This window comes from Rhinoderma darwinii, chromosome 8, assembly GCF_050947455.1.
Source record: "Rhinoderma darwinii isolate aRhiDar2 chromosome 8, aRhiDar2.hap1, whole genome shotgun sequence".
In the NCBI taxonomy this organism is placed as follows: domain Eukaryota; kingdom Metazoa; phylum Chordata; class Amphibia; order Anura; family Rhinodermatidae; genus Rhinoderma; species Rhinoderma darwinii.
Window position 1 is genome coordinate 119,661,128 of NC_134694.1, and position 27,579 is coordinate 119,688,706.

At 42.5% G+C, this 27,579-nt stretch overlaps 2 long non-coding RNA genes across 2 annotated transcripts in view; both read left to right on the forward strand.

Annotated features, from left to right (window-relative positions):
- Positions 1-27,579, forward strand: part of LOC142659960 (uncharacterized) — a 571,922-nt gene that overhangs the window by 205,463 nt on the left and 338,880 nt on the right. The gene's annotated exons all lie outside the window — the stretch shown is intronic.
- LOC142658901 (uncharacterized) lies at positions 25,119-27,062 on the forward strand. The gene is made up of 6 exons (XR_012850217.1): positions 25,119-25,340; positions 25,439-25,682; positions 25,781-26,024; positions 26,123-26,417; positions 26,516-26,759; positions 26,858-27,062. It is a non-coding gene; the product is annotated as an uncharacterized LOC142658901 (long non-coding RNA).

Genomic DNA, 27,579 nt, shown 5'->3' on the forward strand with positions numbered 1-27,579 from the left:
ATTATAAATGCAATGTAAAAACAGTAGGCAGTAAGCTCCTTAGCTCCCTCTAGTGGTAGCTGCAGACAGTCAGCATGTTATCTTTTTTGTCTATGCAGGCGATTTGGAGCTCTGTATCAGAAAAACAGATCAACCACTAGAAGGACATATTATGAAATGTATCAGCACATAATTTTAAACCTATTTAGAATAAACAGATGGTGTTTAAGGGTGGAGTAACACTTTAAGGTTGCAGCATCATTTTGTTTGTTTATGCCTAACTGTCTCTACGTACATTACAATTTAAGGCTTTTTTTTATTTGCATGATGAGTAATATCGTTTTTTTGTCCCACTTGAGGACTTTTACTTTTCACATTTTAACTGTAATATAATATGTGTATTCCAGTATCTAAAATGCTCAGGCATCTATTAAAGGGACAGCGTCATGATTATTTTTTTTTAATTAATTTATGTGTTTTTATTTAATAAAATGTTATATTGACTTTATTTAATTTTTCACACACAAAGTTTTTCTTATTAACACTTTCTTACTTTACTGGGGGCTGCAATGTTTTATTTCATCTGTGTATTTGTCTCTTAACGACACATACACAGATAGAATACGGCAGCTACAGGGCATAGGATACAATGAACATGAGCCTAGGTATGTCTTAATAGGTATTCTTATAGGACAGCCCAAGGTGGCCTTGCTTAGGTCACGGAACGTCAAAATAAAATAGTGAGGCCCTGTGATTGGTCCGCTAGGGCTGATGGTGGGGGTCACAAAGAGAGACCCTCCCCTTTCTTGATGGTGAAAAACACCATATCAGTGGGGTTAAACAGACGGGTTCCTCGCCATTGCCATGCTGCTATTGTGAATCGTGCAGTATTTCTGAAACAATGTATCACCTAAAGATGAAACGGTTGTAGAGTCTATTCTGCACACAATTAACTACAATGTAACAACTGGGATGTTGATAGTACAACTTCTCTAGGGGTTGTTTGGGTTTGGATCTCATTTAATCCATTGACTCATGATCGCCCTTGTCTATGAACAGCTGCGGAGACGCAGACATTAAATTGGAAGTATTGGCTGCCAGTTTCTATATAAGCATCTGCCAAATTTTTATGCTTTTAACTTTGCAATTTGAAAAGACAGAAGTGATTAAAGTGCCCTCACCTGCGGAATATGTACACAATGTGCAATTACCGACATCACACAGCATGGACAATGCATCATCCACGGTAACAGCGCGCTTGATTAATGACATTAATAGCGATTGGCTCAGCAAATATTAGCCAACGTTTCACAGCATTATGAATGACAGGAGGCGGCGGCTGCTGCTGGTAACTCACGTCATTTTATTGGCCTTTCTGTATTCAGTCAACTTGAATTTACAGCCCTCCAATAATGTTTACTTAAAGAGCATTTCACCTGTAAATATCCTTGAGTCGTCCTCCCATCAAGTCGTTAAAAATCTACTTATCTTATATATGTTTCTGGAAAACCTGACTGAGGCCCCATGCACACGACCGTAAAATCGTCCATAATTAAGGGCACATTCGTTTCTTTGACAGACACCTTTCCAAATATTTACAGGAGGGTGTCCATGCCGTAGAAACCTGCCGAAAGTCCTATTTTTTTATTTTACGGATTGTGCTCCCATACTTTATAATGGGAGAACGGCCAGTAAAAACGTTTGGCTGTCCGCGGTCGGCCGTGCCCATAATTACGGGTCGTAATTACGAGCGCAGTCGTGTGCATGGAACCTGACAGTCAATATGGCCACCATTCATTCAAGGGTTGCCACTAGCTTTCCCAAGCACCTTCGATTTACCTCTCTCTTATCTCTGCATATTAAAGGATTTGTCCACTATAAACAGTCTCTTTGTGTTAGAATGGTTCCTTGGAGATAAGCAGATTACAGATTGTCCCGCTGCTGCGACCCCCAGCAGTCAGCTATAATCATTCGGGGAACCTAGCAGCACCCCCACAGGAGAAATAAAGCATTGCACAGTTCCCATTAAAATCAATGGGCTGTCCGTTTAATGCATGGACATACTGGGTCCTCCAGAGCGACACACACTCTTTGTAGTCACTCTCTGCACTGACTAATAGTGGAGTATCTCAAAAAAGGGAACCAATTACCTAATAGTATATTTGAAAATGGGTTTTATAAAGTGAACAACCCCTTTAAGACTGGTTTCAGTTGACTATATGGCGACCACATTTTGGCATTTGTATAATGGCTGCAACAATTAAATCTATCAACATAAAACTGCACGGGAGCTTAGGTGTTGTTGCCATAATTTGGGCTGCATTACGGACATCTGAAACTGGTTTTAGGCAGATTTGCCAGGAGGTCTCTGGAAACTGGGTGACAATGCATATCTGGGCTGGTATTGCTGCCATGTTGTCATTACCCAGCTGTCCCAAAGCCCCCAACATACAAAATCTGCTACACTGATTGTTTTTTTAATGATTGCTTGCTGCCGCTCAGTCTGATCGTACTCTTGTGAAATGTCACTTGTATTGTAGTTCTGTGCTGGAAATAAGTGCTGGATTATCAGACTTTTTTGAATTATTGAATGTCAGTTTTAGCGGGGATTCACACGAGCGTGTATTCGGTCCGTGCGGGCCGCGTGGTTTTCACGCGGCACGCATGGACCAATACAAGTCTATGGGGTAGTACAGACAGTCCGTGCTTTTTGCGCAGCGTTTGTCTGCTGCGCAAAAAGCGCGACAGGTTCAATAACTCAGCGTATTTCGCGCATCACGCATCCATCTAAGTCAATGGGTGCGTGAAAACCACACAGGTTGCACGGAAGCACTTCCGTGCGAACCGACTGAAACAGCGCACCAGCTGTCAAAAGGATGAATGTAAACAGAAAAGCACCACGTGCTTTTCTGTTTCCGAACATCCAAACGGAGTGTCTTTGCGATGAGCGAAGCCGGACAAGCGCACCGAACTTCACCGGGTTCGGCCGAACTCGTTTTGGCTGAACCCGGCAAAAAAATTATCGGTACGCGACGTCAGGAGATAGTCACTGTCCATGGTGCTGAAAGAGTTAAACTGTTTCAGCACCATGGACAGTGACTTCCGATCCCAATATACATGAACCTGTAGAAAAAAAAACGAAGTTCTGACTTACTGATAACTCCCGGCGTCTTCCTCCAGTCTGACCTCCCGGGATGACAATTCAGTCCAAGTGACAGCTCCAGCCAATCACAGGCCAAGCACAGGCTGCAGCGGTCACATGGACTGGCGCGTCATCCAGGGAGGTGGGGCCCGATGTCGAGAGGCGCGTCACCAAGGACGCGTCACCAAGGACGCGTCACCAAGGCAACGGCCGGGAAGTTCTCGGTAAGTACGAACTTTTTCTTTTTTTTCAACAGGTTTTTCGATATTGTGTTCGGCCTTCACTGTCAAGGGTTCTGAAAGAGTTAGCTCTTTCAGCACCTTGGACAGTGACGGACGTCGACTAGCCTCATCTCTATGATGGCGGCTGCGCGAAAATCACGCAGCCGCGCATCAGACACGGATGACACACGCAGCTGTCAAATGGTTTTTGCGCGTGCAAAACGCAGCGTTGTTTGCGCGCGCAAAAACGCAACGTTCGTGTGTATCTGCCCTAAGGCTGGGTTCACACACCCTATTTACGGACGTAATTCGGGCGTTTTAACCTCGAATTACGTCCGAAAATACGGCTCCAATGCGCCGGCAAACATCTGCCCATTCATTTGAATGGGTTATACGATGTTCTGTGCCGACGGTCATTTTTTTACGCACCGCTGTCAAAAGACGGCGCGTAAAAAAGACGCCCTCATCAAAGAAGTGCTTGTCACTTCTTGAGACGTAATTGGAGCCGTTTTTCATTGACACCATGGAAAAACAGCTCCAATTACGTCCGTAATGGACGCAGCGAAAAACGCCTGCACATGCCATTACGTCTGAAATTCAGGAGCTGTTTTCTCCTGAAAACAGCTCCGTAATTTCAGCCGTATCGGATGCTGCCGTGTGAACATACCCTCACCGGTTCCCGACCGCTGGCTCTGTATTTACAGCCGGCGGTCAGGTTCCTTAAAACCCATGCCATAGTCTATTTACGGCTCGGGTTTTAGCTTGCTGCCCGAGCGATCGGGCAGCTGAATGTCGGGTCTCTGACAGTCAGTGACTGCTGGGGACCCTGAGGAGAAGATAGAAGCAGCTGTTGCTGCTTCTATCTTCTCTGATCTCTTCTACACAGCGCTCAATGAGCGCAGTGTATATGAATAGAGGCAGCGCCGCAGCCTCTATTGTTCCCGTGATCATGTAACTGATCACATGATCGCCGGGATGCCGTTAGTGGCAGGCTGCTGCTGGGTCCAACTAGACCCAGCATAGCCCTATTAGTGACAGCCCCAGTTGCAGTGGAAAATCATGGTGTAAAAGAAGTAAAAAAAAATAATAAAGTCCCCCAGAGGTCTTTTCTGATCTTTTAGGGAAATAAATAAAAAAATAAAAATAAAATAAAGTGCAACAAAAAAGAATAATAAATACACATAAAATAAAAACATCATTGTCGTAACGCTAGCCCTGACCCAATTACCCTAATATAGACATGTAATATATTAAGATTTACGGTAGACAAGGACGATCGCAAATAAAAGGTCTATTTTAGGGTAAAACTAGTTCATTACCAGAAAACAATAGCTAAAATGGTAAAAAAAAGCTTCTTTTTTTAGTATTATTTTCAAACTTTAAGCCTAAAAATTCTAAAATAGCAAAAAGGATGTGTATAAAAAATTATAAAAAAAAGAAACCTGCACTGTCTACGGAAAAAACATCGCAAATATGATGTCGCTAGCCCAAAAAATAAAAAAGTTATAGCCGCTTAACTAACGCGCGCTAAAATGGACTAAACGGTGTCTGGTCCTGAAGGCTCAAAATAGTCCGGTCCTGAACCGGTTAACGGAATCGTACTGTATGTAAAAGGAACTCAAAAAGCATAAAATACAAAAATAATAAACGTTCCCATTCTCGATGCCGCAACTGTGGTCATGATCTATATGAGTAAATGTATTATTATTGTATTACGCCGTCTAAAAACCACTTTACAGTCAGAAAAATAACGAAACTAACTGAAGCCTCTGCTTGATGCCCAGCGTTTCCTCCAATCCCCCGTCTTGGTACACAGAAAACACATCACTTATAATATTTCCCATCCCTGCACCTTTTCCCCCTTGTCTTGCTGGTTGTTATCCTAAAGCTGCTCTATTTCTAATGATCGAATGCTTCTTGTTGCCTAGTGGGGGGTGGGGCGGCATAATACAAGTCTGTGCAGCATGAAGGGGCAGTCTACTGTACAGCACAGAGAACCTCCTGTGGCCCCCTCAGGACACGTAGGGCAATTGCAAGACTGATGTGTGACGTTAGAGGGGAGTCAGGCTTCAATCTTCAGCAAATACAAGACTAATGACTTTTTGCTACATTTTTACTTGTCTTTATTATTTAATGTTTGCTCCCTGTTGTTAGACTCGGAGATTTCCCATGTTGTAACATTAATCTGTGCTTGGCGTCCCATTGGCTGCAACACTTGTTGTACATTTGGATTTGTAACAGACTATTAACTTTTCCTAAATACAGAAATGCTAATTAATATTTGAGGTAATTTATAATGCTGCATTTTATGAAGGATTGTTTTACTCGCTTAAAAACTTCTTATTTATGATTAATTAACTGAAGGAACGTGTGAGATGCTCCAAGTCATTTGCAGTATTTATATTTAACTCCATCAATGAGATTTTCTAGGGTGGAGTGAATTCTTTAGAGAAATGTTGACACATTTCCACTACCATCTATAGGCATGAGATGTATGAAATAGAGACATTGATACTCATATATGGGGCATTATTGAAGAATAGTAAGAGTAGTAAGTACAAATCAAGCCGAGGTCAACAGGTAAACGCTATGAAAATATGACCAATGTCACTACAATACATCACCAACAGCACCCCGGCTGCCAGGATAAGCCCCCTTGGCTCTAGACTAAGTTCCTCCATTGGCACAATTCACAGGTGCAGTGATCTTTATTGCTGTGCAATTGTAGGTGGAGCAGAGCAGAGCTAAGGGCTTAACCTGGCAGTAGGGGGACCCTTGCAGGTGCGGTGTTGCAGTGGCCTTGGTCGCCATCTGTTAAGGCACTAAATGTTGGTGTGGTACCACTCTAAAGAGGTCACGTGTACCCTCAGTACTCATCATAATTCATCACTATAAGCCCACCTAACAACCTAATGTTCGTTACCCAAACCATGTAATTTAATTTGTGCCGGAGAGGGGGATGGTGCAGTCATGTGACTGAGAACCAGAATAAAGTTGGAGAAGGTGTAGTTCCAGGAGAAAATGGAAAATTCTGTTTTTGACCACTCACCGTGTTCTGTTGGCTACCATAATTTCACTGAGCTCAGTGGAGCCATTTTGTAGATTTCTTACAGTCCACAGCTGAAGCCTGTGCTGGCCGAACAATATGGCTATTAGACAGCACTGTCACCATGAGACACTTAGGAGACGGCATATTAAATGCTACAATTACAGTGGCTGGCAACTAGGGTCTTACCTAAACAAACACTTGGAAAGCTCATTGCAGCTCGGTTGCTTTGTGGCCAGGGTTACCACAGGCTTCAGCTTTGGCATAGCAAGGTCAACAGCGGATCTACGGAGCGATGCCGTCCAGTTAAGACGAAATTCACATTTTGCAATACATTTTTCATCATGTTAAAATAAATCTCTGATCAAAAGTATAAAAATTCCTCTCTCTCATGGTGTTTGAATGCATTTTTACCAGTAAAGTTTTTGTGCTCCCTACTTTCACTGTTACAGTATGGTTTCTACATTGTAGCAGCTTGTGGCTGTTATGCTCATGATGTCCTAACACCATTAAATCTTTGTCAGACTCCACCCCCTTACCTTAAGGAAGCATGTACACAACTGTGACAACTAAGCTCCGCCCAGTGTAGAAAAGACTCTGAAAATATCAGTTGGAAATGAAGCCTATTGGGATATATTATAAAAAATAGTGGCTATACACATTTCCATTCTACAATTCTAAAGTCCGATTATCCCTGCTGGCTTACAGAGGGGTCCTCCATGTAACTTATATGATGAGTGGAAATTCCCTCTAATTTTTAATATCTTACAGGATGTAATGTTCACAGATGGAACTTTCTTATTCAACACTAAGGACATGAGCCTCACGTTCTTTGTGAAGGTTTTGCTCGCCATTGACAGGCTGTTCCCAGTCTTATCCATCCTGACCTTCCGTGCGGCGTCTAAAAGCCTCCGCTTTGAATTAATTGAGGGAATATATGACCGACCTGTGTGCATACACATAAATCTCACAAAGTGAAGATAAATTGACTCAATAAATTCCAACAATAGCGTGTCGATGGCCTAAAGAACTGTCATTTGTTTTGACATGAATGACATCTCCTATCTAATCTTTCAAATCGCTGCCATGTTCGCCGTCCACATCTAAGCAAAATGCCGATGCCGGGTGACATTCAGCTGCAAAGGGATTTTATTTTTTCGCAGCTTAATATTGCGCGCAATCTGCACCTTTATTTTGTAAATCTGATAGAAGTGATTTTTTAAAATTTATTCTGAAAACCTTTTCATGCCATTTTAGTGCATTGGCAGAGCGCTGAGTCACATCAGTTTATATCATGTGCACCAAAGTCCTTCGTACCTCGTTTCTCATTCTCCGTACAAATCGTGACATAAAAGATAAAGTGCCACCAGATGCTACTCTATCTGCAGAGTTAAAGCTTTATGGAAACTATTACAGGAACGAATACTGTATATGGGCTGATAGTGATCTCTAAAACGATTTCAAGAGGCTCCCCTCAAAAAATAAACAAAAAAAACAATAGATTTCAGCAGCGACGTTGCTGACTGATAATAAAACGTTATTAATACAAACGTCGTACAATGCCATGAGCCGCACTATACTGCTAGGAGCCTATAACACTAGTCATCCCTAGCTTCATGGTCTACGAAAACGAGAGACAGTTCGGGATTTGATATGATGTAACTCGCCAATGCGCAGTGTTATTTGTTTATTGCAACCAAGGAGCGCCTACAGCAGCACATGGTGTCATTTTCATATAATGGAAAGGAAGTGGTTGTGTTAAGTGTTTTCAGTCAGTGTACGTGTGGGGAGAATCGTTCCAGAGGATCCTATGTGAGCTGTCTGCAGATATGTTGTGTGCAGAGGAGAAGGCCAGTGAGTACCCTGAGTGGAAGCAGTGATCTCCAGTTTAATTGAAAGAGGTGGTTCTGCTACAAAGATGGACTTCGCAAATCATTGCAATATCCTAATTGTCACTTTTGCAAGGAATATATATATACACACAGCACACAAGAAAATGGTGACAGCACACTGCGAACACTAATGCCACCTAAGCCGCTAAATATATTTACATGAACGTGTGCGTTTTGCGCGCGCAAAAAATGTGCGTTTTTGGCGCGTTGCAGTTGCGTGTGTCATCAGCGTTTGGTGCGTGGCTGCTTGATTTTCGAGCATATGGCATCCTTATGACACGCGGTTTTGATGTTTAGAAAATTAAATGAAGGAGGTGGTTTTATTTTTCCCTTAATTTCTTGAACAACTGTTGCGCGAATCACACAGCACACGGAAGTGCGTCCGTGTGCTATGCGTGATTTTCACGCGCCCATTGACTTCAATGGGTGCGTGATGTGCAAAAAACATGTCGTGAGTTTTACGCAGCGGACACATGAAAAACACAGACTGTCTGAACGGCCCCAGTGAAACACATTTGTGTAAATAAGGCCTTACGGCTAAATCTACTTACAATAGGAAGGTTCTTAGCGCACATTTTGATATATATATATATATAAATATATATACACACACACGCACATATACACACATGCACATATACACACACGCACACACACACATATACACACACGCACATATACACACACGCACATATACACACACGTACATATACACACACGCACGCACATATACACACACGCACATATACACACACGCACATATACACACACACGCACATATACACACACACGCGCACATATACACACACACGCACATATACACACACACGCACATATACACACACACACACGCACATATACACACACACGCACATATACACACACGCACATATACACACACACACACGCACATGCACACACACACACGGACATATACACACACACACGCACATATACACACTACCAGTCAAAAGTTTTAGAACACCTCAATTTTTCCACTTCATTTTTTTACATTAGCACAGTTCTAGTACAGAAAATAACGTGAAATGGTTCAAAGGTTCAAAAGTAAGTTAAAAACACTAAACTAATATGATTTTTTAACCTCAAACGCAACAGTAGTCGGAATTTCTGTTTTTAACCAAAAAGCTTTTTTCAGGACAGAAAGCAAATTATGGTTTGAAATTGGATGCAAACTATTCCAACAGGTGTCTCAACTTTTGGAGATTATTTTCGAACCCTCTGATTCTATATAACTACTGTTGGAACAGACTGCATTACAGCACCCTGTAGGGCAGGATTTGGACAGTTTTGCTCTTCAGGACAGAGCACATTGATATCATAATGACGAGAAAAAGGCAACTAACAAAAGAAGACGGACAATTATAACCCTTAGGGCTCATTCAGACGAGCGTGTATCTTGTCACACGGACTCATGTACTTCAATGGGGCCGTTCACACGACCGTTGCTTCAATGGAGCGTGTAAAGGGTCAGTGAAAAAAAAGGACATGTCCCATTTTCTTGCGTGACACGCATCCCTACATACACTCTAGTCTATGGGGGATCCTTGACAACGTGTCCCACACGGGTGCACCTAGGACGTGAAAAGCTGCAGTTTTTCACATCTGAGGTTAGCGACGCTTATCTGAATGTAGCTTTATTGTAGGTCTGTTCTACTGAAAAATTGCCAAGAAAGCCAAGGTGGCAGTCAGTACAGTTTCCTATACCATCAAAAGGAACTTGTAAACTGGTGGAAACTCTGACAGGAAAAGGTCTGGCAGACCGAAGGCCTCTACAAAATCACATGAAAAGTTTTGAAGAGTCAACAGTTTGCGTGATCGGCGCCTCACAGAACAAAATCTTCAAGCCCGGCTTAATGCAGCAAAAATAAACAAGTTTCCATTTCAACTGTGAAGAGAAGAATTCTATCTGCAGCTTTGACTGGTCGAGTATCAGTACAAAAGCCAATACTAAGATAACAAAATTAGAAAATTAAAAAAAAGACTTGCCTGGGCCAAGAAGCACCTCCAGTGGACTACCGAAGAGTGGAAGAAGGTCTTAGGGGCTGATGAATCAAACTTTGACATCTTTGGTACATCACACAAGGTTTTTGTACGTCGTCGAGTACGTGAAATGATGCTTCCTCAGGCCCCATGCACACGGCCGTAAATCCGCAGACCGTACTACGGTCTGCAGTTTTATGGACCCATTCGGTTCTATAGGCTGCGGACACCTTTCCGTGTGGCTACGGATGGGTGTCCATGCCGTAGAACCGTGCCGGGAATTATGAAGCATGTCCTATTTTTCATATATTACGGGCCGTGCTACCATACTTTGTATGGGAGCATGGCCCGAAAATGTGGGCAGCCGTCAGCGGCCAGCCGTGCCCGCAATCACAGGCTGTGATTACGGGCATGGCCGTGTGCATGGGGCCTCAGTGTATGACACCAACTGTCAAACATTGCGGAGGAAGCGTGATGGTCTGGGGATCCCGAGTTGGCAACTTGCACAGGGTGACTGCCACACTGGACAAAAAGGGCTACCACAGCATTTTGATGTGCCATGCAATACCCTCTGGTGTACGCCTACTTGGTCAGGGGTTCATATTTCAGCAAGACATTCATCCAAAACTTACTTCTAGGTTATGTCAGAACTACCTAAGAAGACAAGAAGAAGCCGGTGGGCTTTTAAAGAATGGAATGGCCCGCACAGTCTTCATTGAGCTTGCTTGCGATGAACTGGACGGAAGGGTGAAATCAAAGCAACCTACAAGTGCAGCTCATTTGTGGGAACTTCTGCAACAAAGTTGGGAAGCAATTTCCGAACAATATCTGAATGCAATTGTAGAAAGAACGTCTCGATTGTGTGAAGCGTTTATATCAGCCAGAGGCCGCGACGCTGAAGAGTCACAAATGTAGCTTTAATTTGTTGAAACAAAGTTAATTATTTTTTTTTTATTCATCTCAACTTGTTTATTTCTTATGCTTTCATTTCTTAGTACATTTTAGACATTAAACTGTGAAAATGTCAATAAATACTGCAAAAATTGAGGCGTTCTAAAACTTTTGACCGGTTTTGTATATATGTATATATATATATAAGTCTTCAAGCTGTTGCTGTTGTACTGTAAAAGTTCTTATTGCCGTTTGATGCATTCGCTTTAGTAAAGAAAGAGTAACCACCGGCCAATAATCGGGCAAACGCTGGTTAATCTGCTGACCGCATCGTTCTAAAAATGAAAATTATTATCGTTGTCTGCAGCACATCTCTCTGTAAGCAGGAAGATGTGCTGCAGAAATAATAATAATGTATGGGGACGAGCGATCGGTGTAACTAGTCCCCTACTAGTTCCTTGTGAAAGGAGCAAACAAGCGCCGATCAACAAGCTGTCTCCTTGATTGGCGCTCGTTTACACGGCCCAGGACAGAGGAGGACCTTTACTTGCTACAATTGCATATTGATTTGCCGCCCATCATGGCCGGCCTTAGCTACGTGCGACACGTGTGGTCACACAGGGTGCCGGGCGCCATGCTGTAAGGGGGGCGCCAGCGGGTTAATTTATCCTGCTCTACGGCTACTGCTCAGGGCGCCAGCGGGTCAGGTGTCACTCACTGACCTCACTACTGGCTTCCCCGCGCCGCGACTACCGCTCCCCCTCTCCCCCGCCTCGTCTTACGTTCTGAGTGATGATCAGGGGGGTGATGACATCACTCAGGCCGCAAGACAGGGAGGAGACTATCTTACCATTCGGTCCTGCTCTGGCTATTTCCCCAGGGCTCCGTTCCAGCAGCATCAGGGGACGCAGTGCACTATAAGAACCCAGCAGGTCAGTCAGACTGTGGGCTTTGGTTGTATGGGGGGGTCTAAAAATGGCAAATGGGCAGAGGATTCAGTGCCACCTTCGTTCCCATTTGTCACTTATTGCCCCTTTAGTGTCCTGTTCAGTGCCCCTTCGATGCCCATTTGCCACTTATTGCTCATTTATTGTTCTTCTGTGACAGAGGGTGCTAAAGGGGAAGTAAATGGCAAATATGCATCAAGGGGGCACTGAACATAAGGACACTAAAGGGGCAATAAGTGTAAAATGGGCACCAAGGTGGCACTGAACAACACTGTTAATAAATGGCAGATGGGCACATTGTTCAGTTGCTCCATAGTGCACATTTGCCATTTGTTGCCTTTTTAGACCCTGTGCACATTACGTTAAATGGGTTCAAAAGAAATTCTGTTGAAGCAGTAGAGGAGAAGTTAAAATAAAAAAGAACTTATACTTACCTCTCTCTTCCCAGACGTTCCTGCGCTGGGGCTCCCGTCACCTCTGTTCACTGTTTGTATACAAAGCAGCTGCAGCGGTGATGTACTGTCGACGTGATGTCATCACTGCAGCCGCTATGACTACAAACCGAAAACAGAGGTGACGGGAGCCCCCAACGCAGGAACGTCTGGGAAGAGAGAGGTAAGTATGGGCTGCTTTCTTATTTTAACCCTTTCAGGCCTGAGACATTTATTGCTTTTTCATACGTTTTTCACTACCCGTCTTCCTAGAGTCATAACTTTTTTATTTTTCCGTCAATAGGATGGTGGTTATTTTTTGCGGCATGAGTTGTAGTTTCTATTGGCACCATTGAAAGTACCATATAATGTACTGGGAAACTGAAAATAATTCTTTGTGGGCTGAAATTAGAAAGAAAATGGATTCCGCCATCGTTTTTTGGGTTTCGATTTTACGACTTTCATCGTCCGGTAAAAACGACAACTTAACTTTATTGTGCGGCTCAATAAGATTACGTAGATACCAAATTTGTATAGATTTTTCATATATTTTACTACTTTTACAAAGAGAACTATTTGTTAAAAAAAAATGTTGTTTCACCGCATTCTGTCTAAGCGGTGTGAGGGCTTATTTTTTGCGGGACGAGCTGTAGCTTTTATTGGTACAATATTTTGGTACATGCAATTTTTTTAGAGCTAATGTGAACAAAAAACAGCGATTTTGGCTATTTACTTTTTTTTTACGGCCTTCACAGTGAGTTAAATAAGAAGTAATATAAAGTACCAACATTGCCCACGTGGACAGAAGTTTTAATATTTTTTGCTGTTATACAAAAGATAGCCTGTGAGTAAACGGAGTAAGGTTCAGTTCACACGTTGCATAAATACTGCGGATTTCCCGCAACAGAGTTAGTTGCAGAAGATCCGCAGCAAATACAGTAGCAGCAAATTGGATGAGATAAAACAATCTCCTCCACACGCTGCGTAAATACTGAGCGGAAAAAACTGACCTGCGGTGCAGAGTTTTATTCATGTCAATTGTATTTGCGTAAATGCGCCTTATTTGTTGCGGGTTTTCCCCGTTGTATTCAATGGGAGGTAAATTCCGCAACAAATAGCAGTTGTATTTTTTTTGCGGAGGGTTCGCAGCGATCCTGCTGCAAAAAATGCCACTCAGAAAACACACAATATATTATACTTACCTAGGAATCTGTGTTTTATCCTCCTGGGATGACGCTTCATCTCATGTGACCTCCGCTGCAGCCAATCACAGGCCAATCACAGGCTGTAGCGGCGGTCACATGGATGAAACCTCATCCCAGGAGACCGGCCTGCAAGCAGGCTGGCTAAGTGCTGCAGTTTTTCGCAGCAGACATTCCAGGCGAAAAACTGCCCCAAGGTTTGGTGTGGTTTTTCGCCCCAAATTCCCTGCGGCGCACAGGGCGGATACGCTGCGTTCTTTTAACCCCTTAGTGACCAAGCTTGTTTGGACCTTAATGACCAAGCCAAATTTGTCAAATCTGGTATGTGTGACTTTATCAGAGAATAACTCTGTGAAAGTTTTGAATATCCAAGTAATTCTGACATTGTTTTTTCGTCACATGTTGTACTTTATTTTAGTGGTAAAAGTAGACTGATACGATTTGCGGAAATAACTTAAAAAATAGAAAAATTGAAGAAATTTTGTAAAAATTATCATTTTTCCCTATTTTTAACTGCAATATGTCACATATGTACACACATACTGTACAATTTTTTTTATTAAATATATATTTCCATCTCTTTACTCTATTTTGGCAGCACTTTTGAAAAAAAAAAATAATTTTTGAGCAATTTAGAGGACTTACAAGTTAAGTAATAATTTTATAAATTTTGTAGTACATTTTGTTTTCCTGCACCAAGCCAGGTTTTCATAGGCTCATAGGTGTCAGAATGGTGGAAACCCCCACAAGTGACCCCATTTTGAAAACTAGACCCCTTAAGGTATTTATTAAGGGGTGTTGTAAGTATTTTGACCCCACAGTTTTTTTGTAAGAATTCATGCAAAGCAGGCATAAAAAAATATAATTTAACTTTTTTCATAAAAGTATCACTTTGAAGACCGATTTCTTTGTAAAGCGACCATGAGAATGAAGAAACACACCCAAAAATCTATCACCCTGTTTCTCCTGTTTTCAAAAATGCCCCCATTGTGACCCTAATGTGTTGCCTGGACACACGACAGGGCCCGAAAGGGAGGGAGCACCCGGAGGCTTTCAGGACTCATATTTTGCTTGAAAATGTTTTAGGCCCCACTGTACATTTGGAGAGGTTTTGAACTACCAGAACGATAGAAACTACCCATAAACGACCCCATTTAGAAAACTAGACCCCTTAAGGTATTTATCTAGGGGTGTAGTGAGTATTTTGACCCCACAGTTTTTTGCTAAATTTAATGCATAGCAGGTGAAAAAAAATAAAAATTCACTTTTTTCATAAAAGTATCACTTTGAAGACCGATTTCTGTGTAAAGCGACTATAAGAATGAAGAAACACACGCCAAAATCTATCACCCTGTTTCTCCTGTTTTTAAAAATGCCCCCATTGTGACCCTAATGCGTTGCCTGGACACACGACAGGGCCCGAAAGGGAGGGAGCACCCAGAGGCTTTCAGGACTCATATTTTGCTTGAAAATGTTTTAGGCCCCACTGTACATTTGGAGAGGTTTTGAACTACCAGAACGATAGAAACTCCCCATAAACGACCCCATTTAGAAAACTAGACCCCTTAAGGTATTTATCTAGGGGTGTAGTGAGTATTTTGACCCCACAGTTTTTTGCTAAATTTAATGCATAGCAGGTGAAAAAAAAAAAAAAATTCACTTTTTTCATAAAAGTATCACTTTGAAGACCGATTTCTGTGTAAAGCGACCATAAGAATGAAGAAACACACCCCAAAATCTATCACCCTGTTTCTCCTGTTTTCAAAAATGCCCCCATTGTGACTCTAATGCATTGCCTGGACACACAGCAGGGCTTGAAAGGAAGGGAGCACCCAGAGGCTTTCAGAACTCATATTTTGCTTGAAAATGTTTTAGGCCCCACTGTATATTTGGAGAGGTTTTGAACTACCAGAACGATAGAAACTCCCCATAAACGACCCCATTTAGAAAACTAGACCCCTTAAGGTATTTATCTAGGGGTGTAGTGAGTATTTTGACCCCACAGTGTTTTGCTAAATTTAATGCATAGCAGGTGAAAAAAAATAAAAATTCACTTTTTTAATAAAAGTATCACTTTGAAGACCGATTTCTGTGTAAAGCGACTATAAGAATGAAGAAACACACGCCAAAATCTATCACCCTGTTTCTCCTGTTTTCAAAAATGCCCCCATTGTGACTCTAATGCATTGCCTGGACACACAGCAGGGCCCGAAAGAAAGGGAGCACCCGGAGGCTTTCAGGACTCCTATTTTGCTTGAAAATGTTTTAGGCCCCACTGTACATTTGGAGAGGTTTTGAACTACCAGAACGATAGAAACTCCCCATAAACGACCCCATTTAGAAAACTAGACCCCTTAGGGTATTTATCTAGGGGTGTAGTGAGTATTTTGACCCCACAGTTTTTTGCTAAATTTAATGCATAGTAGGTGAAAAAAAATAAAAATTCACTTTTTTCATAAAAGTATCACTTTGAAGACCGATTTCTGTGTAAAGCGACCATAAGAATGAAGAAACACACCCCAAAATCTATCACCCTGTTTCTCCTGTTTTCAAAAATGCCCCCATTGTGACTCTAATGCATTGCCTGGACACACAGCAGGGCTTGAAAGGAAGGGAGCACCCAGAGGCTTTCAGGACTCATATTTTGCTTGAAAATGTTTTAGGCCCCACTGTATATTTGGAGAGGTTTTGAACTACCAGAACGATAGAAACTCCCCATAAACGACCCCATTTAGAAAACTAGACCCCTTAGGGTATTTATCTAGGGGTGTAGTGAGTATTTTGACCCCACAGTTTTTTGCTAAATTTAATGCATAGCAGGTGAAAAAAAATAAAAATTCACTTTTTTCATAAAAGTATCACTTTGAAGACCGATTTCTGTGTAAAGCGACCATAAGAATGAAGAAACACACGCCAAAATCTATCACCCTGTTTCTCCTGTTTTCAAAAATGCCCCCATTGTGACCCTAATGTGTTGCCTGGACACACAGCAGGGCCCGAAAGAAAGGGAGCACCCGGTGGCTTTCAGGACTCCTATTTTGCTTGAAATTGTTTTAGGCCCCACTGTACATTTGGAGAGGTTTTGAACTACCAGAACGATAGAAACTCCCCATAAACGACCCCATTTAGAAAACTAGACCCCTTAAGGTATTTATCTAGGGGTGTAGTGAGTATTTTGACCCCACAGTTTTTTGCTAAATTTAATGCATAGCTGGTGAAATAAAAAAAAAAAAACACTTTTTATATAAAAGTATCACTTTAAAGACCGATTTCTTTGTAAAGCGAACATGAAAATGAAGAAACACACCCCAAAATCTATCACCCTGTTTCTCCTGTTTTCAAAAATACTCTCATTGTTGCCATAATCTGCTTATTAGACCTGTGGCTGGGCCAAAAAGAGAGGGAGCACCCTTTGGCTTTCAGGGCACAATTGAATAAATTCTAGGCCCCATATCATGCATTTAGAGGCATTGAGCTGCCTGAACAAAAAAAAACCACGCAGAAATGACCCCATTTTAAAAACTAAACCCCTAAAGGTATTCATCTAGTGGTGTAGTGGGCATGCGGACCAAAAATGTTTTAAATGAGGAAATAATGGGTATCATTTCAGACACTATGGGTATATAATGTTTTCTTCAAGCTTTTATTACGTTTCCACATGAAATAGAGGAGACGTGGTAGAAGGTTATTTTGTTAGAAATACGCCACATTAATAAATTTGTGCTGCACAGAATAGAAGTGAAGCCGTGTATTCATAATGGATACATGTCGCTATAGACGTATTTGCCTGTACTTATGACTATGTCTTGCTGAAGAAGCAGTTGGTGCCATTATGATGTCATTGTGGACAGAATTCTGTCCTAATATAAAATCAGTCAGAGAGGAAAAAATAAACTGTACTGGAGTGACGGGCAATATCTTCAAACAAATGGAGGAAAATGTATCCAACTATGTTGCAAACTCGAGTCTGTTCACTAGATAGAAGAACACCTGCAGGGCTGTCATGACAAGGATTTTTTTTTTCAGTGACTGGTTGTACAACGTCTCTTTAGCTCCATCAATCCTTATGAGGGACGAATGTGCCAAGTGACGCGGTACACCATAACAGACCCCTGCCCGGCAAGGTAGGAACCGCTATGTGCACAAAACAACCAATCACCTACAGAATATATAAAAGGACAGTGTCCAAAACCATCTATAGGAACAGTAAAGGATCACTAATCCCCAAAATGATGTCAGTATTTCCAGAAGAACCGTAACAAAGCCCATGGTGTATTGATAAGGAACAGCTCAATTATTAGAGATCCTCCAAATAAAAAAAAAAGATCATGCCCGTATCACGGTACAGAATTAGGAATGTAACAGCTGTATGTGGCAGGACATAGTCATAAGAACAGTCAAAATAAAAAAATTGTGGATGTGGGATTTTGTACTGGACAATTAATTCCAGCACTTGATCACCCACAAATAAATAAAAAAAATCATAAGGGGTAAAATTAGTTTCACGGTCTGAAAAAAATGTGCTCTACAACCTCTCCCACAAGAAATAATCCCTACTTGGAAAGCCCACGAACTAAAAAGAAAATATAAAGAAATTGACTCCCTAAAAAGGCCCCCAACCCATTATTTTTTTTTGTGTTAAATTCTAGTAATTTGCAACCGTGTGAAAGGTTTCGAAACAGGGATAGTTACAAAGGGCTGGTTTTGATGGACACATGGGGCAATAAAAGCGGGTATCCCTCCTCCTGCCATGCCTGCTACATACCCGACACCTTTTTTGGGGATATTTTTGGGTCTCAGTGGAGGGAATAGGGTGTAAAAAGTGGCGCTCTGAAAGCCTGCGCACATCCTCAGATTCGCAGGATTGTGCCGGTATAGTGGACTCAAAAAGGAGATGCTCAATGACCTTCTCCTGAAATTGAAGGAAAGTGAGCGTTCCTTGGGCTTTTTTGGAAATAACAAAACTGTTATAGGTAGCAACCTGGATGAGGTAGATTGCTACCTTTTTGTACCAGGCCTTATTTTTGCGCTTCACCAGGTAAGGCTGAAGCACCTGGTCGGAAAGGTCTACACCCCCCATAAATTTGTTGTAGTCTGTTACACAGACAGGTTTCTGCTTTGCAGTGGTAGCCCCCCTCTCCGTAATTGCCACAGTGGTGTCCGTGTGTACGGTGGACAGCATGTAGACATCCTTCTTGTCGGCCCACTTCACTGCAAGCAATTCCTGACTTGCAAGGGCCATGGATGTTCCCTTTCCCAAACGCCTGGACACCAACTGTTGTGGGAGTCCCACTCTGTTCTTCCGTACTGTCCCACAGGCCCCTGTATTTGCAGCATGGAGGGCTTTATAAAGGGCAACGCTGGTATAAAAATTGTCTGTATAGACGTGGTACCCCTTGTGCAGAAATGGCTCCATTAGGTTCCACACAATTTTGCCAGAGGTGCCAATAGTTTCTGGGCAGCCTGGGGTATAAATTTGGCAGTCCCTGCCTTCATAGATTTTGAAACCGCAGGTGTAACCCGTTGTGCTCTCGCACGCTTTGTACAATTTCACCCCATATCTGGCTCGTTTGGAAGGGATGAATTGACGAAAGGAAAGACGCCCTTTGAAGCTCATGAGCGATTCATCTACTGACAAATTTTTGTCAGGGGTGTACAACTTTAAAAATAAATCATTTAGAAGGGTGATTAATGGCCTTAATTTATTAAGCCGATCATAAGCTGGGTCACTTCTTGGGGGGACTTGGGAATTATCAGTAAAATGCATGAATCGCATTAGGGCCTCATAGCGGTTTCTGGACATCACTGCTGCAAATACAGGGGTAGCGTGGACAGCACTACAAGTCCAGTAGGACCGGACAGAGGGTTTTTTAACCAAACCCATATTGAGGGTAATGCCTAAAAATTTTTTTATTTCTGGGACACTTGTGGGGCTCCACATTCTGGAGTACATAGATGCAGGCTTTTGTAGAACAAACTGCCTAGCATACAGATTAGTCTGCTGGACTATCAAGTCTAGGACCGTATCACATATAAATAAATTAAAAAAATTATAGGGGGTAAAATTTTGGACGTCGACACTAATTCCTGGGGTCGCTTCAAATTGGGGTACTTGGGGGGAAAATGATAGTGCAGGATCCCACATCACGGGAGGGACTGCAACACTCGGCCCTGCACTTGACACCTCTACAGCGACTGACGTATCCACCACCATAGGACTATGGGGTTCAGCGGTGGAATTAGAATCGTCACTGTCACTGTCTGGAACAAATTCTGAAGCGGTGTCTGTTTCGCTTTCAGAAGTGTCGGAACATAGCAAGGCGTAGGCTTGCTCCGCGCTGTACATACGCTGAGACATATTTAGAGATGTGTATGTATATATATATATATATATGCCCTATAAGTCCTAACCCTAAAGTAAACCTAAAATCCTAAAAACGACACAAATTTTTTTTTTTTTTTTTATATATATATTTTTTTTATATTTTTTTTTTTTATATATAACAGACGTAAAATTAATTCTAAACGGCCCTAAACACGAACGCTAAACTAGCCCTAACCCTAAAGTAACGCTAAACTAACGGTAAACTAGCACTAACGCTAAACTAGAACTAACGCTAAACTAGCACTAACGCTAAACTAGCGCTGACGCTAATCTAGCGCTGACGCTAATATAGATTTGATATATTATATATATATATATGTATGTATAAGAACGATGATTTTTTATCACTTTTTTTCTTTCTTCACAGCACAGGACTTAGACTGATTTCTCTCTCCTCTCAGAACAACTACAATGGGAGGAGAGAGAAACACAGCCCATGTCCTGGCTGTGTTTTGAAAATAACTGTCAGTGATCTCTGTGATAGGTTTTATCACAGAGATCACCTGATCAGGGACCAGTCACAACGGTCCCTGATTGTTGCTGTGCCAGATGACGACACAGGTAAGTTATGCAAAGCGCACTCGGGCGCCATTTTGGGGGGGGGGAATCGGACCGTGGGGGGGGGATCGGACCGGGGGGGGGGGATCGGACATGAAGGGGAATCGGACGGGGGGGGCGCACTATTTACCCGTTCTCTCTCCTCTCTAAGGAGTTATTCCATGAGAGGAGAGAGAAATGGCGATTATCCGCCGGTTTAGCGTGAACGCCGTGAAATAGCGATTCACGGCGATCACGTGACCAGAGACCACTCGTTATGGTCTCTGGTCGTTGCCCCGAACTCTCAGCTACCTCCGGTAGCTGAGAGAACGGAGCCCCGATCTTTAATTTCGGCGCTACTTTAGGCTAATGCGATCACGTTAAAAGGCGTCGCATTAGCCTAAAGCCCATTAGTGAGGAACGTAAAAAGGCGTACTGTTGGTCACTAAGGGGTTAAGCAGCGTATCCGTCCCATGTGAACTCAACCTAAAGGTAATTTCACATTACATCCCGAACATCCGTGTAATGTATGCACCGGGAAAGCTCCCAGAACGTATGGTAAACAGTCCCATACACCTGATGGAGGTTAAAAAAGCCTCAGTTTGGGGGGGACTGCGCTATTTTATGCAGTGGCGTCCAGTAAAAAAAAAATATACTGCATGTTTTTTGTGTGCATTTAATGTATGCGCCAGGAGCTTTTCCGCTGCATATGATAAATGGACAGGCAGGACGTAATGTTAAAACATCCTTACCAAAACATAGGCCTTGTTCACACTGTGCTAAAAACGGCGAAAAAAACAAAAGCAGAACGCCTCCAAACATCTGCCCATTGGGAAAACGGTATTCTGTTCAAACGGGGCGTTTTTAACGCGGCCGTTTTTTAATTCGGCCATGAAAAGGAAGTGCATGTCACTTCTTCAGCCGTTTTTGGGGCAGTTTTTCATAGACTCTATAGAAAAACAGCTCCAAAAACGGCTGTTAAGAACACAGTGAAAAACACGACCTTGAATAAAAAACGTCTGAAAATCAGGAGCTGTTTTCCCGTATTTTGAGACGTTTTTTACTTTGCGCGTGCACATATCCTTAAAAACACTAGTATTTTTGTAAAGTTCTTTTTAAACTACAGGTGCTTTTGACGCAAATTCATCGCGTTTTTTGCCGCTCAATCAGCACTCCCATTGACTATAGAAATTAGGTGTGACTCCTTTTTTTACGCGACACATTTTTTAACACAACGTGTCGTATGCACTAACGGCGCGCTATACCATTGATGTCAATGGGACGCTTAAACTAAGAATTTTTTATGCGTTTTTTCGGTGTGACAAATGCACAAACAAAAGCACCAAATGCAGACAATGCATAACAATGATAAATGGAGTGGGGGGCACCAAAGGGCAATTCTGCACAGGGCACCCTGTAGCCTAAGGCCGGCCCTGCCGCCCATCCATCTGCACCTTGCACCTTGCATGCTGCCATATGAAACCTCATCGCAGCCCCAGATTAAGCAGGCATTCTCCGCCGGAAGCAATGTTTACTTATGTAGAAGACTTCGGCATGCAACAGATGATGAACAATGACTTGGTCAACAGCAATGAGTCTAAGCTCTCTTATAAACATTCAACGTAGAGAAGGAGAGAAGCAGCTGCCAGAAATGTTTTGATGCTGATTATCTCAAGGCCAACAGTAAAGTTGGACAGGTTGAAATCTACCCCTGATGCGTGATGTCGGGGATGGCGGTCTAACTTATTACATTTATTTTATGTATTTCTTCTTTTTTTGGGGGGTGGGGGTCTTGCTTATTTATTAATATTTTGTAAAGACGGCACAGATGTGTGTTGTCATGTGATGCCTACGCACAACACGGTATTACGGAGGTATCACCGCTAGAAGCAATAGTCCTAGGAGGAAATAGCTCCATAATACGGCATCCAATGAAATACGCAATTTTTTTTCCAATCAGATTCATTCCCAACGCAACAGAAAATATCTCCATTTGCGTGAAGGAAACACGGGGAAATATAACCAGGACCCATAGACTGTGATGGGCGCCATGTTATAGCTCTGTACAACCCATAGGTTGAGATACGTCCTTGAGCATGACCCTTTAATTGCGTGACAAATGTTTCATAATAATCCTCCATTAGTAATATTACATATAGGCAACCAGCTCCACCAGGGACATGATAATGATGAAAACCACTTCCGAGCTTTGCAGCCGTTGACGTTGGAGAGAGGTGAAGGAAAACGTTGCTTGACTGATTTGACGGATCAGCAGATGTAAATAGCCTTATAAATTATGCCACACAACGTAACTATTTATGATTCTTGGTGCAGATCTGCTACATCCATTTTGCATTGCCCCAAGCGTTTTGTTCATTTTTAATTTCCTTTATGTCAGCGACTTTTGTGCTGTTTGATATGTTATTTCCATTGATTGCCTTACCTGCTAATTGTTCCTGCAAGGCAGAACTGCGCATTGTTATTGTGGCTTCTCAAGAGACAGGAGGGAAATACTAATGGTTTCAATCATCTGATAATCCAATGATGCAATCAACATAATTGTGCGTTGTGATGTCGTCTGTGGATCCTCACGCGTCTTATCAAGAAGAGAAAAATCACAAAAAAAAAAATAGTGGCTGGTAATTACCTTCTGCTTCGACATTCAGCACAAAATATTGAATAGTTTCACACGCGTTCGGTTCTAATCCCATAATCTGCAGCCAGGACAGCGGCATTTCATGAAAACAGAGCAGAAACACATACGAGCAATGTAAATATATGCAAATGAGCTCTTCTATAAGCAGGAGTCAATTTTAATCTCAATCCACTTTCATGGAACCCGTATTGCAATTTCCCGCTCCTTATAGCTGCAATTTGAATGCTTCTTTGGTTTTTGCATTTCGACAGTCATAAAGGTCATTCTTTATAAGTGAGTTACTAAATAGGTTTGATTTATTTAACTCCTGCAGAAAGTCATGAGGCTTTAGTTACTGTGGAACTACAAGGCAATGGCTGTTTATAAAATCGTCTCTGCATGTTCACCCGAGCACGTGTTGAGGAGGACCTGATGTAAGATATACCTCGCTTACTAGACACGTATGGGAGCAGCCACCAAGGGTTAAAGGGGTTGTCCAGGCACGAGACGGTTTTTCATACAGATGACCTATCCACAGGATAGGTCACTAGTACATGATCGGTGGGGTCCGACACCCAGACCCCGCAGCGGTCAGTGGCTCCGGCTGCCTCCGGGTACCGGATGTTATGCAGTGTTCAGGACCAGAAGCAAATGGCTCCGTACACTGCATAGTGGCTAATTCACTTGAATAGGAGCAGACCTATACTGTGACAGTAGCCATTGCTTCCGGCGCAGACATCTGGTGCCCCGGAGGAAGCCGATCGGTGCGGGGTCTGGGTACCAGACCCCCACGATCATATACCATCGACCTATTATGTGGAAAAACCTCCCCATGCTCAAGCAACCCCTTTAAGTGCAACAAAAGACACTCCACCCAATCCCCTAATTTTTGGTGGAAGGAAGGGTTACTAACGCAGGAAAAAAAAACCTGTCTAACGATGCAAGATTAAATATATGCAGCTATAATATATAAAGAGTACAAAACTAGATAACATCATTCAGGTTCTGGGTATTCTAACAATGCGCCAGAGACTTGTAGGTGGACAATGCGGAGAGTAGAACTGAGTAGGCACCTTAACAGGGATGTAGCTAAAGGAAATGCAGAGTTAACGGCGGTACCCGGGCCCCGATGATGGAGAGGGCCCCAAAGGCCCCTTTGTCACGTAATAAAATGGCACATGGTAGGTGTGGGGCTCAGGAGCTTCAAGTTACCCCTCTGCACCTCAGTAGTGGAGACTCTAGAGTATTTGCTCATTTTGACCTCCTTATAATCCAGTAATGACTCACCAAACACTTCTATGGTCAGCGTCTCTGGTAATGTCAAGGAGTATACCTATAATCTTTTATTAGAAGGGGATCTATCATTATTTTCAAATTGTTATATATTTTTTTATAATTCTGTCTTGTTTGGTCACTTAGTCCCCCTTGATGCTTACCTGTAGCTGTGGGCCAGCCTACACATACATCATATAGAATGCATTGTATAAAACCTTCAGTCCATGTCATCACATCCCCCATCCTCCAATAGATCAGACCCTACCCTCTTCCAGTGCCAGATCTTTAACTCGCTGTAGTCCCTTGCCCGATGACAGGAGGCTCTCCGTACAGAGTCCTCTATACAATGTAGGGTTTAGAGTTACTAAAAATATCATAGGAAACGGTAATAATAAAACTATATCGGAACTACTATGTAACTATGTAACTATGTAACTCTTTCTGAGCTTGGTGGTTTAAGTGGCTTGTGAACTAAGTGGAGTTCTAAAACCGGATTGTGTTGCTGTACTTCTATTCGTTCCAGCCGAACAGCTGACGAGGGGGAAGGGGTTAACTGGACACAGATTCGTTCCAGCCGAACAGCTGACGAGGGGGAAGGGGTTAACTGGACACAGGTGGTATAAATTAGTCAGCAGACCTCATTTTGAGCTTGCTCTTTCTGAGCTTGGTGGTTTAAGTGGCTTGTGAACTAAGTGGAGTTCTAAAACCGGATTGTGTTGCTGTACTTCTGTATTGTGTTGCTGTATTTCTGTGTTTGTGAATCTGTTTTGATTGCTAGCAAATAGAAGATAGCAAAAACTCACACAATTTAAAAAAAAAATTTGTAAATTTTTTTTTTTTTTTTTCCCTTGCAGATTCGTTCCAGCCGAACAGCTGACGAGGGGGAAGGGGTTAACTGGACACAGATTCGTTCCAGCCGAACAGCTGACGAGGGGGAAGGGGTTAACTGGACACAGGTGGTATAAATTAGTCAGCAGACCTCATTTTGAGCTTGCTCTTTCTGAGCTTGGTGGTTTAAGTGGCTTGTGAACTAAGTGGAGTTCTAAAACCGGATTGTGTTGCTGTACTTCTGTATTGTGTTGCTGTATTTCTGTGTTTGTGAATCTGTTTTGATTGCTAGCAAATAGAAGATAGCAAAAACTCACACAATTTAAAAAAAAAATTTGTAAATTTATTTTTTTTTTTTCCCCTTGCAGATTCGTTCCAGCCGAACAGCTGACGAGGGGGAAGGGGTTAACTGGACACAGATTCGTTCCAGCCGAACAGCTGACGAGGGGGAAGGGGTTAACTGGACACAGGTGGTATAAATTAGTCAGCAGACCTCATTTTGAGCTTGCTCTTTCTGAGCTTGGTGGTTTAAGTGGCTTGTGAACTAAGTGGAGTTCTAAAACCGGATTGTGTTGCTGTACTTCTGTATTGTGTTGCTGTATTTCTGTGTTTGTGAATCTGTTTTGATTGCTAGCAAATAGAAGATAGCAAAAACTCACACAATTTAAAAAAAAAATTTGTAAATTTTTTTTTTTTTTTTTCCCTTGCAGATTCGTTCCAGCCGAACAGCTGACGAGGGGGAAGGGGTTAACTGGACACAGATTCGTTCCAGCCGAACAGCTGACGAGGGGGAAGGGGTTAACTGGACACAGATTCGTTCCAGCCGAACAGCTGACGAGGGGGAAGGGGTTAACTGGACACAGGTGGTATAAATTAGTCAGCAGACCTCATTTTGAGCTTGCTCTTTCTGAGCTTGGTGGTTTAAGTGGCTTGTGAACTAAGTGGAGTTCTAAAACCGGATTGTGTTGCTGTACTTCTGTATTGTGTTGCTGTATTTCTGTGTTTGTGAATCTGTTTTGATTGCTAGCAAATAGAAGATAGCAAAAACTCACACAATTTAAAAAAAAAATTTGTAAATTTTTTTTTTTTTTTTTCCCTTGCAGATTCGTTCCAGCCGAACAGCTGACGAGGGGGAAGGGGTTAACTGGACACAGATTCGTTCCAGCCGAACAGCTGACGAGGGGGAAGGGGTTAACTGGACACAGGTGGTATAAATTAGTCAGCAGACCTCATTTTGAGCTTGCTCTTTCTGAGCTTGGTGGTTTAAGTGGCTTGTGAACTAAGTGGAGTTCTAAAACCGGATTGTGTTGCTGTACTTCTGTATTGTGTTGCTGTATTTCTGTGTTTGTGAATCTGTTTTGATTGCTAGCAAATAGAAGATAGCAAAAACTCACACAATTTAAAAAAAAAATTTGTAAATTTTTTTTTTTTTTTTTCCCTTGCAGATTCGTTCCAGCCGAACAGCTGACGAGGGGGAAGGGGTTAACTGGACACAGATTCGTTCCAGCCGAACAGCTGACGAGGGGGAAGGGGTTAACTGGACACAGATTCGTTCCAGCCGAACAGCTGACGAGGGGGAAGGGGTTAACTGGACACAGGTGGTATAAATTAGTCAGCAGACCTCATTTTGAGCTTGCTCTTTCTGAGCTTGGTGGTTTAAGTGGCTTGTGAACTAAGTGGAGTTCTAAAACCGGAGTTGAAAAGAGGAGTTGAAGCCCCAGTAAGTACTCTTCTTTTTCTTTGACAATTGTTCGCTGTTTTGGTGTAACTTGGATAATGGATAGCAAGATTGGAGGTTTTCTTCAGTGCACAGTTTGTCATATGTATACACGACTGGAGCCGGAGTTCCAGGGTGAATATCTCTGTGGCAGATGTGAGCATGTTGTTCACCTGGAAGCTCGTATTAGAGATCTGGAGGAGCAGAATGCAACACTGAGGAGGATAGACAATTTTGAGCGGAGCTTGCTGCTCACAGAGCATGCAGTTAGTGGGTTAGAACTGGAGGGTGAAGACATGGGTGAGCAGGATCAGGTAAGTAGCTGGGTTAATGTAGTTAGGGGCAGTAGAAAGGGGTCAAAGACAAGGAAGGCCGATCCGGTTTCTGGTATTCCAAGCAAAATTGCCAGGTTGGGTGATGATGCGAGGGTGTCAGTCTCAGAAAAGGCAG